This window comes from Falco biarmicus, chromosome 3 (genome assembly GCF_023638135.1).
Source record: "Falco biarmicus isolate bFalBia1 chromosome 3, bFalBia1.pri, whole genome shotgun sequence".
Classification (NCBI taxonomy): Eukaryota; Metazoa; Chordata; class Aves; order Falconiformes; family Falconidae; genus Falco; species Falco biarmicus.
Genome location: NC_079290.1, coordinates 18,135,019 through 18,149,996, shown reverse-complemented (window position 1 = coordinate 18,149,996; position 14,978 = coordinate 18,135,019).

Genomic DNA, 14,978 nt, shown 5'->3' with positions numbered 1-14,978 from the left:
AATGGCAGCAAATGTGCTTTCCTCACTGGTCCATCCAGCTGGCAGGATTACAGACTTCTATTACAGTTTTAATGAATCAAAGTCCTTTTAGGATAACAAGACAAGCAGAAATGTGAATGGAAGAAATGTATTTGCATTTGACATGTCATCAGCCTGAAAACACTTTATCTGTTTCCCTGTAAGTTTTTTCTTATTTTCTGCTATTTTTGCATTTTAGAAATCTGAACACAAGTGTGCGTGCACACAGACATACGCACACACGCATGCAAACTACTTAAGACTATGTCTCTGTTAATCTCACCCTGGCATTTTGCAAACCTGGACACTCAAAAGCACCGTAACTGCCAGTAACAGATCTATTCTGATGTGGTGCCATTTTTTCTGCTTGTAACACTTTTTTGAAAATGAAGACTGGTGTCTTTGACTGCTTTTGAGGTGCCAGTTTTCATTACATCCCTATAAAGAACAGTTTCAGTCTGATGGGGATTATAAGGCAGGGGGAGAGTACAGCCCTGTGCCTACCGGGGTGGATGCTGGGTGTCGTATCAGTTTGCTGCTGAAGTTTAAGTGACCCATACCCCAGTACACCCTGGAGCTCTCATGTGGAGGCACGCTGAGTTGGAGGCAGTGGCCACAGAGCTGCATGTCTGTTCTGAGCAGGATAAAACTGCATAGGCTGTTGCCAGCCAATACATGTCAAAGCACTTCTGTTGGCTGGTCCAATTTGCAGCCTTGACAAATGTGGACCTGCAGATGCAGAGACTGAAGAAACCATAAGAGGCTTCCAGACATCCTCCTGTGAGGCCAAAAGACAACTTCACTCATCTTCATGGCACTTTACAATGCTCTGAAAACTCTTGCACTACATAAGAGCAATGTACTTGCCACACACCTTTGTCTTCATAGACACCAGACTTCCAGCAAACTCCTTCGTTCTTAATTTTAGAAGGCTGGAATTAACTTTTCCATGAGAATAATTTTCCCATTTTTTTCCTGAGCATTTTATGGAAAACCATATCCTAGGCACAGAGAAGGATTGAACACTGTTTCATCCACTGCTTCTTGGCTTGATCATTTTGGGGAAGCTAGAGAAAGATGTTTATGTCAGCATATTGCTATTCCTGCAGCTCTAACTGCTATTAGAAGATGCTCAGGGCTCTTGGTAAGGGCAGATGTATCTCCTGATGCCCCCAGGGATAGCCCCCAGCTGACAGCTTCATGGCATGCCAATCTCTCAAGAGAAACCAATATCTCAAGAGAAGTCCTGTTCTTTTAGTGCCCGAGCTGTGTATTAGATTATTTTCAACTGTACTATTATATATTATTATAATGTAATGCAGTGAAATGAGCTTCCCCTCAGGTTTGTGGCATGGATTAATATGGGCAATATTCAGAGTGATAATAACAGCTGTCTTGTATATTGCCCTAATGCTGAAACATTAGATGATTTAAATAGGGTGCTCAACCTCTTACCATCAATAAAGGCTTTAAATGGCAACTTTGGACATCAGTTAATACCTCTGCTTCTGAAAAAAGTAGAAAATAAGAGGTATTATGGGCTCACTTTTTTTTTCCCCTGCAGCACAATTTCAAACCAGCAGCGCTCTCAGAAGGCTGCACAGAAGGTGGGAAAAATGGGAGCACCACTTAAATGTAAGAGGCCAGGAGCTGTATGTATCTTACCTTTACATTTTTCCTAGTCTAAGCAAGTCAAGACCAGACTCTATCCGGAAGAAAAAAATCTTAGAACAGATTTATTTTAAAAGTACACCACCCTCCCAATAATTCAGTGATGATGGTTTCCTACATAAAGGCTTGCGCAGATTCATATTTAGAAAATACGGAGTCTGGGGCATTGTGTGAAAGACATTAATTATTCTTATTGTCTTTTAAAATTCAGTGCAATCCCAAGTCACTCCCCTCCTCTACTAGCAGCAATATATCCCACATACCCTCCTTAGCGAACTTTGGGGGAAAGAAAGTAAAAAGACCTTCAGGAGATAAAAGGGGAGAAGATGGGAGAGTACAGAAGAAGCTCCAGCTAAGAATAGCAGCAATTCAGCTCAGGCTAAAAATATCTTCATTTCTAGTGATGGGATCCAGACACAGAACAAACGTCATTTCATCTCTCTCAGCTCTGACCCAAGCACATGTGGTGAGAGTGTAAGCAAAGAAATGACGATTAAACAGGGTTATAAAACTGCGACTCATGGGATCAGAAAGCAGCAGCATTCCAGTTCCCACGGTGAAGGAACCCAGCTAGCTGGGCTCGCTTGTAAAATAATAGAACAGGCCAGTGCTTTTTATATCCAATAGCTTTAATAGCTCAGGAACGTCAAACATGCTTTTGCCAGAGATTAATCTCTGCTTTCCAAGTTCCTTTCAGCTCTCCATATCAGCTCTGACTCCTGAACTCACCGCAGGTCTCCTGCTTTGCTTTCAGCAGCCAGCAGAGCCAGAGCTGGCAGCATTCCTGGCCGGCTGCCCCGGCACCCCGCCACACCGGCCAGCTCGAGGGAGTGCTGGGGGCGACGGTCTGGGAAGGCAGAAGAGCAAGGGGAAATCTCTTTTTCTGGAAATATCTTTTGCTGATTTGCAAAAACCACCCTGTGCTGGTGGTATTATTTCCAGCACAGCCGAGGGCCTGATGAACATGAGCCAGAAGCAATTATGGTGGGTCCTAATTGCAGGGTGCACATCACGTTAGATAATGCTGGAAGAGGAGGGCAGGGAAGGAATACAGCCTTGCTAAACTCACCCTTGGAAAGATGTGTAAGTGAAATCAAAATGCTTCAGCTGCATAACACACCTGGGTGTACTCATGGGGACGCCCTGCCTGGGCAGTGTGCCCTGGCAAGACCTAACACCGCAATTTTCTTAGAGCTTTGCTTTAGCAACTATGCCATGATACTGGGACAGAAAAATTGAAAGAGCAGCTGACTTGGACTACAGCAAAGGGGAAAGAGAGACCAGTGGCATGGAACAACTCCACCTGCTCTTTCTTCCTTAGCCTCCTAGGGAAAAAAGATGAGCAGCTTCCACTTCTATGCTCCATCTCTGACCTCATAAGGCTGAAAATAAACAGGGAGAAAAAGGTTGCCCTACCAATGCAAATCTGGAAAACAGAGAGGACCTTCCTGTGACTCCCCTTAGTCCTTGGAGAAAACCTTCTGGGGCTGAAAGACAATCCGTGGAGCAAGGGACCACAAAGCTCCTTTGCTGCCATGAGCCACATTGGGAGGTGACCTCTTACACCCTCATCCAGGTTGCCATAACCAGACTCAGCTGAATTACATGATGAGAACTGTGGCTGTGGGACCCAAACTCCTTTGTGTGGACATATCCTGGAGACCTGGCAGCACTGCAAACATCTCAGCCTGCAGACACCAGGGACAAAAAGATGGACAAAGGAGATTCTCTAGTACCACTTTGGAGATACTCAAATACCACTATGTGGTCTTTTTGGAGTCCTTTTTGTTTGTGAGCTTTTTGGGGTTTACAAGCACTCTGGAGCAAAGGGAGGTCCTTGTGCTCAAAACCTGGAAAGGTGAGTATGGAGCAGGCAGGGTGCTCACTGTAGTCCAGTATTTCACAGACTAAGGATGATGACTGCAAAGGGAGGCAGTGCTGTCACTGATAGGACCATGAGTCCAGCTCAATCACATTGGTGTTCAAGACATACTAAATTGTCAGTCTGTGAGCAGAATTATGCCAATAAAAGCTGGGGATAGCCGACAAAAACAACCTGTGTTGCAGGTAATGGAATTCATTTGGCTTCTTGATTGTGGAACAAGTTAGCTCTTAATTGGGTGCAGTAAAAGCTTGATGTATCCTACTTTTACAGCACCTTAAATGCACAAGCTTCTCTGAACCTCCACCCAGAACACAAGATATAAACATCATTTTTCGATTTGCTCCAGGCATAAAGGAAACCAGGACCAAGAACAGATGAAGCCCCAGGCAGTACATTCATGCTGCCCAGTGCCCTCACTCTTGCAGGGAAGCTGGTGGGTCAAACTGAGCAAGTAACAAAGGAGCTCACACTTACATCTTCATCGCAGCAGTGAGACTAAGTGACTTCCCTGTTCTTGACCTCTCTGAAACTTACTGGCACTTACTAAGTTCCAGGTTCCTCATTTTTGTCAAGACTGGTCAAAAAAATAGATTTGGGAAGTACTGGGAGGCAATGACTCACAGACAGATGGACAGAAACATGGCTACATAATCTTTGTCCTATTGGAAAAAAAGCTTAAAAATTCCTGTCTTCTAACTTTCTTGCTCTTACCAAGAGCACTTCAAAACTAGATAAAAATTAAAGATAAAGCAAAAGTGGCTGCTGCTTAGAAGTTATGTTAGGTGTTTCCCCCTGTATTTCAAGTGACTAAAAGTCTGTCCAGTTCACAAGAAAACATTTTTAGGAAGTTTATGCTGCACTCCCAAGAGCAGGCTAAGTGTGGTTCTGTTTGGTGATAAACACTGGGAGTTATATTGGAAAGGGCATCCATCCTCCTTCCAGATTCTTAAAATTTAGCTACTCTAAACTGTAGCAGCTAGCCGTGAATTTTCATAGTGCTAATTCATTCATAAAAGAACCATATCAAAGTTCTTGATAGGTCTTTTGACCTCATGGTAAATCATCTTCCCATTTACAGACACGTGAGTGGTTATCTACGGAGTTAATTGTGTGCCAGAACAGTCATGAATGATGTACTTCCACCTACTTTCAATGTATCTGAACAATGTCCCTCGTCATGGGCATAAGAGTGCTAGAAAGCACCTTCTTCCTCATCAAATTAAACCCGACTGTCTTTCTGTATTACTTATATTATTTAACTGTTCAGTCCTTTAAAATACACGAACAGCTAATGTAAATCCCATCCAAAGTGAATGACCCAACAAACAAGCAATTTCACCTCCTGCTGAAACCTCTAGTATTTTCCAAATTCCTCATTTCAGCTTCTCCCCAGCTACTACTGAAAACTTAATGGTCCCTGTAGGCTCTCCAGAAGGAAAATAAAGGTCATAGTAAAGAAAACATGGAAATTTGTCCCATGCCTTCCCCATTTTTGAAGGTGCAGTACGTGAAAAGGTGAATTATCATGAAGATCAGCACTCAGTAAGCTGACCTCTCTCTCCTCTGTTTCTAAATGGACTATGTGTAGTTTGCCATTTTTTTCCTACAGAGCATATGCTGCTACAGCAGCTATGGAAATTTAATAGTAGCTGTGTGGCTATTTTGAAGTCCTGGTTCCATCCCAGAAATCCTCTATTCCCTCCCATTTCCCCTCTGGGAAGAAATCCATGTAGCTGTTTGAAATGCTGGTATGGCATATGCCCGTGTCCTGGACCACTCCGACACTTGCTATGGCAAACAAAGCAGATCAGCCCTCCTTTCTCTGTTTGGCATGAATAGTGCTGGAAAACAGCACTGGAAGGGAACGACGGAGAGGACCTCACTGATCATGCCTGTGCTCAGCACTGAATCATTTCCAGCTTCCCAGCTCGCCCCAGGACAACAGGCTTAAAGTTATGTCCGTCCATAAAACCGCAGATCTACAGGGTGTTTAAGCTGCAATCCAGGTTTTTGTGCCCAGATCACTCTGCCTGCCTTTTAAAAGCTTGTGGTGGGTGCGGGATGCTTTGCTGCCTATCGGGCTGGAAAGGTTTAAAGGAGACAGGCAGCAATCTCTGTGTTCAGCCCAGGCACCTTCATTCTCTGCTTGAAGTGTGAGCCTGCGGTCCAGCTGCCTGCCTGTAAATGAAAAGCATCAGAAAGCCTCTTTCATCAGGCTAAAACTGAAGAAGATAGTTTTACAGAATATATATATATATATATACATGTAAGCAGGAATGTAGGCCAAGAATATTAATAATTACTGACTAATGGTCTTTGACACAGTACTAGGGGGGAAGAGGTAAAGGCGCAGTGTGGTGCATTAATCCACCCAAGCAGAGTACCCACAGTTGCGATATTGAATTAGCTTTTTCTGTGACCCAGATAAACTGGGGAAGGAAAATTTTAAGCCAGAAAAATTGTCATTAGGATTTTGCACTGCCAGGTCATCCAACAACTACTTAATTTTCATCTTAATAAGAAAATTGTGCATTGCTCCCCATTCAGCACTTTTCACCCTTTTGGTTTCAAAGCATTTTGCAAAATCAGCAGCTGCTGGGATACCTTTGGCTCAGGACACACGTCACTCACTACTGAAGTCAGGTGGTGGGTTGTACAGAGATGTAAAAACATCCCATAAACCTCTCTCTCTTCCTACCCAGAAGCGCAGTGGGGTGCCACATAGGTGGGATGGAGCCACTCAAGCTAAATGCCACCCACTACATGTTCTCATGATGAACACGTCACATTTTTAAACTCTTGTTTTCATCAGACCTGTTATTTAGGTAGGATATACAGCAAGCAAGGGACTACCAGGTCAGCTCCACTCCACACAGCACTTGAAGCCCAGCCCTCAATCTCTGAGAAAGGCCATCTCTGGAGGATCTAGAAGGTTGAAGAACTGCCCCCCAGGGTAGCCATGCAATGATTTGCCCAGAAAGATTATTTCCTTCAACTCCCTTTCAGGTATTGATTAGCTTGTGAGCCAAAACTATAAACTAGAAATTCATTGCACAAATGCACAAATGTTTTTACTCTGTCTGTTTGGATTTCAGGTACTGCTGTTACCAAGATAATTACCTTAATTTTTCATAGTTCCTGTTCAGTTGTCCCTAGAAAACAGTTGTTTAAAATACCTGAACCCTGTTCCTTCAGGATATTTGGTCCATTCCTCTGCAGGAAGCCTCACTACAGGGACAAGTATAATTTGGATGTATACATACTCATACATACTCCCTCAACATATGCTGTCAACATTGTTTTCTCATGAGGGAAATGAGTTCAATCTATAGAAATTTTGATGAAGCATTTCTGTTCATAGGATTAAGCACTTCAGTTTTCAGGCTGTATATTTTAGATCTATTCCTATACATTCAAAAGTCCCTTGAGTCTGGTTGCTTTGGCATCTGTAATACATGTTGACTTAGAGCACTGCAGAATGTGCTGCGTTTCCTACAGTTGTGCAATAATTTGCTGTTCATTTCATGTCAACCATCTGCTCAGACCTTAATTTCTCCCATTTGCAGCCTGGTTGAAATCAGAACTGACAGAATCAATATCTATGGGAAAACCAGAGAAGTTAATAAAAGAGTTAAAAGTGCAGGGATTCTGAAGGCAGTGCAGAGCTGCTCTGTTTTCCTGCCAGTTACCTTAAGTTTCCACAGCATTTGAGTTATATTCCTCAAAAATATATCTACAAGAAATCTAAGCACATTTTGTTCCTGACTTTTTTGGCTGTGCGAGGAAAAGTGACTAACTGGCTTTAAAATAATAGCTCTATATATCTTTTCTGAGGTACATGCCTGGCTTAAGCAGAAAGCAAATCTCCAAGTATTGACTGAAAGGTGATTAAATTGCATCTGCTCTAGAAATAATGCTAAAACCACAACTCGCAGCAGGAGGCTGCCTGAAGCCTCTCTGCTGCACTCTTAGGGAAGATTTCCACTTCCCTTTGAGCCGGGGGTAAGCCATAAGTAAAGACTTGGCTGCTGACCAAGGGGGGCTACTCCTGGCGTGGTCCCCCCAGCTCCTTGTGCCTCCCATGGCAAACACCATAGTGAGAGTGCAGAGAGAGTCAAATACATCAGGTCTTTATCATACAGCTGGTGGATTCCCAATCCAGCACACACCTGTGTGCTGGGAGGAGCATTTTAAGAAATTAATACAACTTTGCTACGATTATAAAGTCAGAATCTAACTTGTAGGGCAGTGCACTGGGATTGCCTCTTGCCCTGGTACCTAACCATTGTGTCTCTCCAGCTGTTCCCTGTATCACTCACTGGCTGCCAGGCTTTTTCTTTGCAGGTAATGGGTTCAACCAGCCTTTACAAACAGGAATGCTATGTTTCCATATGAAAAATACACACATTTCAGAACTGAATCAAGAGTTTCTGCCCCCTCTCTATGAAAGGGAGAAGGTTGTATCTGTCCATACCTCTGTCACCCAGCACCACGAAGATATGCCACAGTTACCTGGGAAGAGGGAACTGTTGAACGGAGGCCTCTTCTCATGAATGAGGTATTTCTGGAGATGCCACACCACGCAGCTATTAAATATTCCTAATGCTTGAATGTTTTACTGCAAGTTTAAATAGTTCATTTAATCAGTTACCCCTATGGTCAGTGCTGTATGCCTGAGTGCCATGGGCTAGAGGTGGTGTTTGCAATGATCTTGTGCACGAGTCTTGTCCCAACAGTGTTACAGAAGCAAAATACAGAGGAATGACATCAAGTGCAAAGGCAGCACAAATCATTTTAGTGAGCATGGTTTTCATCATCTGCAAGGACGAGTCAAGTCACATCTTGCCAAAAGGTGGGCAGTGCAGTGTGCGCTCCGAGGTGGCTGCCTACATGCACGTACAATAGGCAAGTGCTGAATACTGGCAGCAGCATATTTGTTTTGCCAAGTAGTAAAAGAAGAAAAATGTTCCCAGCCGAGCAGAAAGCAGAAAATAAAACAGCAGGCATCGGTCTCAAGGTCTTTTAAGCTGTCTACTTCTGCTGTTGAATCGGGAGAAGGGACCTTTCATAGTTTTGAAACTCATTCTTTGATCTTTCTGTTGTGTAAAAGGGAAAGCAGAAGGGTAGCACGATTAGACCAAGCCAGAATATATCAAACTTGGATACAAAAAGCTCTTGGCTAGCTAGAAACCTCAAGGGCTGTAGGGGTGGAAGGGTCACAGTTTGCATACAGCAAATTCCAAATCAAACTATATCCTCACCTGAGAGGGTAAAAAACCCTATTGTGTATATGGGGACAGTATCTTACAATTATATATCAAACCCATTAACCGAAATGGTTACAAGCTATTTCTAATGAACATGGAAATGGCATGTTTGATGGGCTATCACTCATTTAATTTGTGATGAATTCAGCAAGTATTGAGCTGTAGTTACTTGGATCTGGGTAGATTCCTGAAGGATGCCATGTGATTACTAAGGGCACTTTAAATCTCTTCTCTGACAGACTTTCATGCCCCTTCCTAGTTTATAAACAAATACTCACAAAAGCATAATTCGGTGACCTTATTCATATTTCTAGTTGTTGAAGTTCAATGCCACTGGGATAGGATAATTATGGCAAGCTGAGAAATACTATAGCCTTACTTACAGAGACACTAGAAACACAAACTTTCCTTAAAATTTATTTATGACACCTTTGCTCTTTACAACATAGTGTCACATTCTATTTAAAAATTTGAAATGTCTCCTGGTTTCAATCTTCCATATGAAATAATTTAGTATCACCTTTATTACCACCCCACTCAAGCTGTTTTATAGCAATTCATGTTCCTTTAAAATCCCTATTGATCCATGAAGAAAATACTAAACAAGACTTGCTTTAGGTTCAATAAATACTTCCTAATTTTTTCTAGCTCTTGTATTTTTATTTTAAAACTCAGTATCTGGTACTTAAAACCAGAGCTTCTGAAATCACATGCTGATGTGAACATTTTTGCTTAAAAAAAACCCCAAAACTTTTCTCACATAGCTACAGAATAAAACAATGAAAACATTCATATGATGGGTTTCAGAATCTGATTTACATTTGAAATTTAAAGAAAGAGATCTTTCCCCAGCTAAGTAAATAAATATTTGTATTAATAGAAATAAAGCAAAAATCTTGTTTTCCTCAGAGGCATTCTGAATAGAAACTACTGCTCTTGTCTTTGCAAAGCACAACAGTTTTTACTTTGACCTTAATATTTTACTGCCCATCCTGTTCAAAATATTTCAGCCCCTGTTAATAATGACCATAGGGAGGTCTACTATAGAAACTTATTAGCATGCTCAAGACTGTTTTCAGCTCAGCATGAAGTAGGATGTCTCAGTACTCATTACAGTAACACCCTGCTGGTTTTGAGTCTTAATTAGTAGTTGATAAACTGCTTTTAAATCTTGAGGTGAAAGATGATATACACTTCCTAAATATTGTTAGTGATTTGCTTGCTTCTCCATGCCTGGATGATCATCTTACATCATCATTTCCTATTTTAAAAAGTAAAAGCATGAAAAGGCTGTTTAATAAGCAAGCTGAGCTCACACTTTACAGATACGGGTTGGTTCACCCCTCTTAACATTTTATGATAACACCAGGTGCACACATCTCTGTAACAGCTATGTTGAAATACTGACCATTCACCCACTGATTTGAAGAACCAGTTTACAGAATTAACTGTAGAGCCAAAAAAGTAAAAAAAAAATCAGTAAGATGACTGCATATTGCTCATGTCAAATGATCAATCCATGAGCCAAAGGAAATCAGTCTATCCAGAAAATGTTTAACGGAGTCAAAATAAGAGCTGCAGCGTCAGTGCTAAATAAAGTCTAAGTCACTTTTGATTCATTTCCCTATACCCTAAATACACTCCGGTTGTAAATAGAACAAGGGAGGGAAGAAAGGTCTAAGTTACTTTCTGTATCTATGAACCCTGGCATAAACAAAAGGTCACATTACCCACTATCCTTACATGTGCTACTGCTTGTGTGCTACCACTGCTAAGAGCCTGAATGCAGGCTAATAATAACCGCACAATCTAACCTTTCTTAGTGGAGTAAAAGTGCTAAGTACCATACGAGCAGGCCCAGCATACTCAGAAAAAAAATGGGTTTAACCAGCCAAACTCAGGCACTGGCACTCCAGTTGATATCAACAGCAGTGGGCACAGTTAACCCAAACAGCTCATCTGGAGTAAACTGGAGAAACGCTCCCAATAGATAGCTTTCAGCATCCTTTTTCTGATGGAGTGCTTCCCATTTGATTCCCTGTTGCACAGGCAGCCCATCCTCCTGCGGTGGGGCTGCAGTGGGATTCCCATGGTGAGGGGTCTCCTGGGGTGCTGGAGAAAATGTGTCATTCCTCAGGTCCTCAGGACAGGGAAGCCTTGTTGCTCCAGCAGTGTGCCCAGCTCATCCCACTAGACTCCAGGTAAAGAAATGACTGGCATTTCTGCTCCAGAAGTTAACCACGGCGGCTTGATGGTGGGAGGACTTTGGATTAGTGTTGGGCAGCTCTCCAATGCAGCTGTGGCTGTCTGCACTGCATCAGGATTTTGGGCAGCACACAGGAGATTACAGATCAGGTCCATGAAGTGGGTTTCTTTTTCCATTGCAGAGTGATGGATGAAATGTCTCCTGGCCCTGCCTCCCTGCCTCTCCTCCATCTTGGGCTCTCAGTGTGCATCCCCATGGCAGTGCAGCACCAACAGGTGAAAATGGGCACAGTGTGTGATGCTAAAGCCAAAGAAAACTTGTTATTTCATCTCTAATAATGGCCAACAGCAGATTCTTTAGGAAGAAGATGGACAGGCAACCAGAACGTAACACTGTTCTGAAGAGCTTCAGCAAACTGCTGCTCAGGGACTTTAGGAGCTGAGAGAGGTTTGGGAACTTAATAGTCTTTGATTCATTTTTCTCCCCTCTTCAAGGAAACACTTTTCCAGTCCCATGTAACATCTTAGTATTCATAGTACTTTGCAGTGAGAGTCCCACTGTTTAGCTGCATGTTGCAGGAAATAATGTTTCTTAACCTGCTGGGTAGTGCTCCTCACTGGTGCTGCGAAGACACACTCACCTTTTGTTTCTTATTAATTTTCCCTGTTTGACCCATGATTTCAGACTTCTGTTGGACAACCCAGCAGATGTGGAAAACATCAGGGATGCACCAGTGACACCAGTGATGGCTATTCCCTAGTAATCACAGGAACACAAAATGTTTTTGAAAGCTTTGGGCAAGGAAACTTTCCTTCTAACTGACATACTGTCAGTGTTGCTGTGCTGACTGTGTTTCCTAAGGTCCTCCATGCTTTCACTTCCTTGGCAAATGAAGAAATATATCAAACATAACAACTGCCCTACAGCAAGGAAAGACTGTGTTACTAAAGGAGCAGATGCTGGGTGATCAGAGTGTGAGCCTTTGGCAATTTAAATGACAAACAGAAAAGCTGTACGAAGAGGCTGGAAGCTACCGTGCAAACATTTCTGTTACCAATGCACACTCCGTTTTGTGCGCTGTTTGAGAGGCCAAGAGAGACATGCAGTTGCTGGGGATGGGATGAGCCACCTGCTGATTCCCAGCAGCCAGCTGCAGGGCAGGTGCAGGAGCCAGCCAAGGCACTGGGAGAGCAAGGAGAGCCTGAACCAGACGGTCTGACACAGCTCTGGTGGCAGATACCACAGCGTGATGCTTTGTGCCTGTAGAGTCTGGAGCTGTTTTTTTTCTTTCCTTCTGAGGAAAGCCCTCCAGCTCAGAAGGAAGGAGTTTTACTGTGCACCTCCACCAGAAGAGAGGAGAACCTGGCTTTCCACACAGCAGGGATCCATGCAGTGACCGTACCCAAACTGCCTGGAGAGCAAAATGCCTCCTGACACCCTGTGAAAGTCTGGACGCATTCAGTAGTCCTACTCTCCACTGGAGAAATGATCTTCCGGAAAGCTTTTTGACACATCACACCAGGAAAGGAAGGCATATGGAGGAGAACACAGCTGTACCCAGTACAATGCCTCCTGAGATGGCCCTTTGCTCTCTGTCTCTTTGAAGTGCTCGTTTGCTGTGCAGCAATCCGGAGGACAACTTTTCATATCTCTTAGTGCTTTTCTCTCTCTTTCAGACCTACTTTCAGCCTCTGAAGTTTCATGCTTTTCTGTGAATGTGGCCTGTTATATATTTTCTCACTTTGTTATGGAAGGTCTCAGCGGGTGTTGCGGGTCTCAGCTCTTCAAGGTACTATGAGCTCCAGGGTAAGGCAAACAGTTTGTGTGTTGCTGCTGAATTCAAAGATCTTAACAACAAAATATGAATATAAGTCCCCAAACCACAGACAAAAAAAATCATATAACTTTAAATATTTCCATATTCATGACTGTTGAACAGCAGCAGAGCTCAGTAAGACCATGGGCACACTTTTGGGTTTTTTAATGGTGTGTGTGTGGATGGGGTTTGTGACTTGAGGGAAAACACAGTACAAGCTATGAATTGTCTGCTGTGCAATGGAAAGTATTATGGATGTATGCTTTAGGGGGATAGCATCTGGCAGACAGATGTGTGAGACAACCTGTGGCTGCCCACAGCCTTCATGTTGTAATTACTGTCCCTAAACGATGCAGCCTCTCCAAGATGTCTAGAGATTTGCATAGGAAAGGTCCATGAAGCGGTGGAAGGAACAAAGCAGCTCTACCTATGAACATTTGTACATTTACATCTACATCGGCTGTACTAAACACCAGCTGGGTGAAAAGTTCAGCAGAGTTCTTCAAAACGAGCTGAAAATTATGCAAGCAGAGATAAACCACAGTTTTTACAAATGACAAAAAGCTGTTATTCTGGCCAAGTTGACGTCCCTTCAGCAAATCAGGCATGTACCAGCTTGGCTGTTTTCAGAATCTAACTGCAACATCCAAAAAGTGTATTATAAAAACTTGTGTTCAAGAACTTTGCAACCCTTTTTTCTACACACTCTTGTGGTCTGGGTGCATGATTACTGGTTGTTCACAAATCCTTTTCTAATTCCAGCATATTTCTTTGTTAGCAGGAAGATATTGTCACCATAGCTACCCTGAATTCTTCAGTAGTGCTCTGTACATAGCTTACCACCAGGGAAAGCTGATTTATTCATTTGCAATGTGTTTTGTTGGATTACATTCCCACAAAAGCCCAAGCTTTTTATGCAACAAAGCTGATTACAAACTATTGACGTGGGAAGACATTTTGGCTGCTCTCTCCTGTTTTTACTATGTCGGTCTTCCATTGTGCTGCCAGGTCATGCTCTTAAAATTAGTGAGTTATTTCAACAGCATAATTCCTTTTGTCTCTGCCAACACACTGTCATCTGCCATCCAAGTGAGGAAAGAAAGTGACTTTTTAGAGGCTCTGAAAAACACATGAAAACTAATGGATTTGGTGAACCCTGACCCTGCCTCAGAAGGTAATTTGTCATTCTGTTCACCCAAGTATCAGTGAGGTCTTGGCTCTCTGATGGTTTGTATCACCTCTTTCCAGCCAGTTTTGATGGCTTTACCTGGTCTTCATGGAAAGTGACAGTGACACTGAAACGCTGGTTTGTTCCTGAGTGCATGCAAAGGTGAACTAGCCACCATCTGCAAAGAGCAGGAGGCACTGTGAGGGATCAGAACACTTCCAGGCACCACAGCTTCTGGGCAGGAGGGTTCAAGTATGAACAAAAATGTGGGGCACAGGGATAGCAGGATTCTTGCTGGAGGAAGGCAAGCATGGGTGCATCAGCAAACAGCCACGCTTGGGGCTAGTAGGAAGCATGTTTCACCGAGCAAAATGGATTTAACATCCCTTGGCAGCACTCCAGTGTGCTGTCAGCATGACTCAAGCTGTGTCTGCCGTCCCACGAGGACACTAGTGAAGCTATTGGTAGGGCAGGGCAAACCCACGTAGGGTGTTACCCAGAGTCCTGTAAAGAATACACCACCTCAGACCTCTGGTACATCAATATCAAACACCTTGTAATACAGTGCTGTAGATAGGAGCCATGATCCCACAACCTTTATGCATAAGAGGAAAGCAAACAGGAATATCCATCTGCTTAAGCTATATTCACAGACTGAACCATGGCAGATATTCAAAAACCATGAGCCAGCAGCTGAGCTGGTGTGAGTCCATGTACTAGCATCACTGAGGTCAGTGTTGCAGACCTACTGACTGCACCACCACCACTGTGGGTGTAATGAAAAGTCTAATGGGGACAGAGTGGTAAAGGCAGACAAATACTTACATAAAGTCTTTCTAAAAAAAAAAACCAGCCTTCTAAGAAACCATGAAAATGACAACGGGTAAAATTGTGCCCCGTAGTTAGGTTTCTTCAGTCTGCAGATGGGATCCACTTTCCCTAAAAAT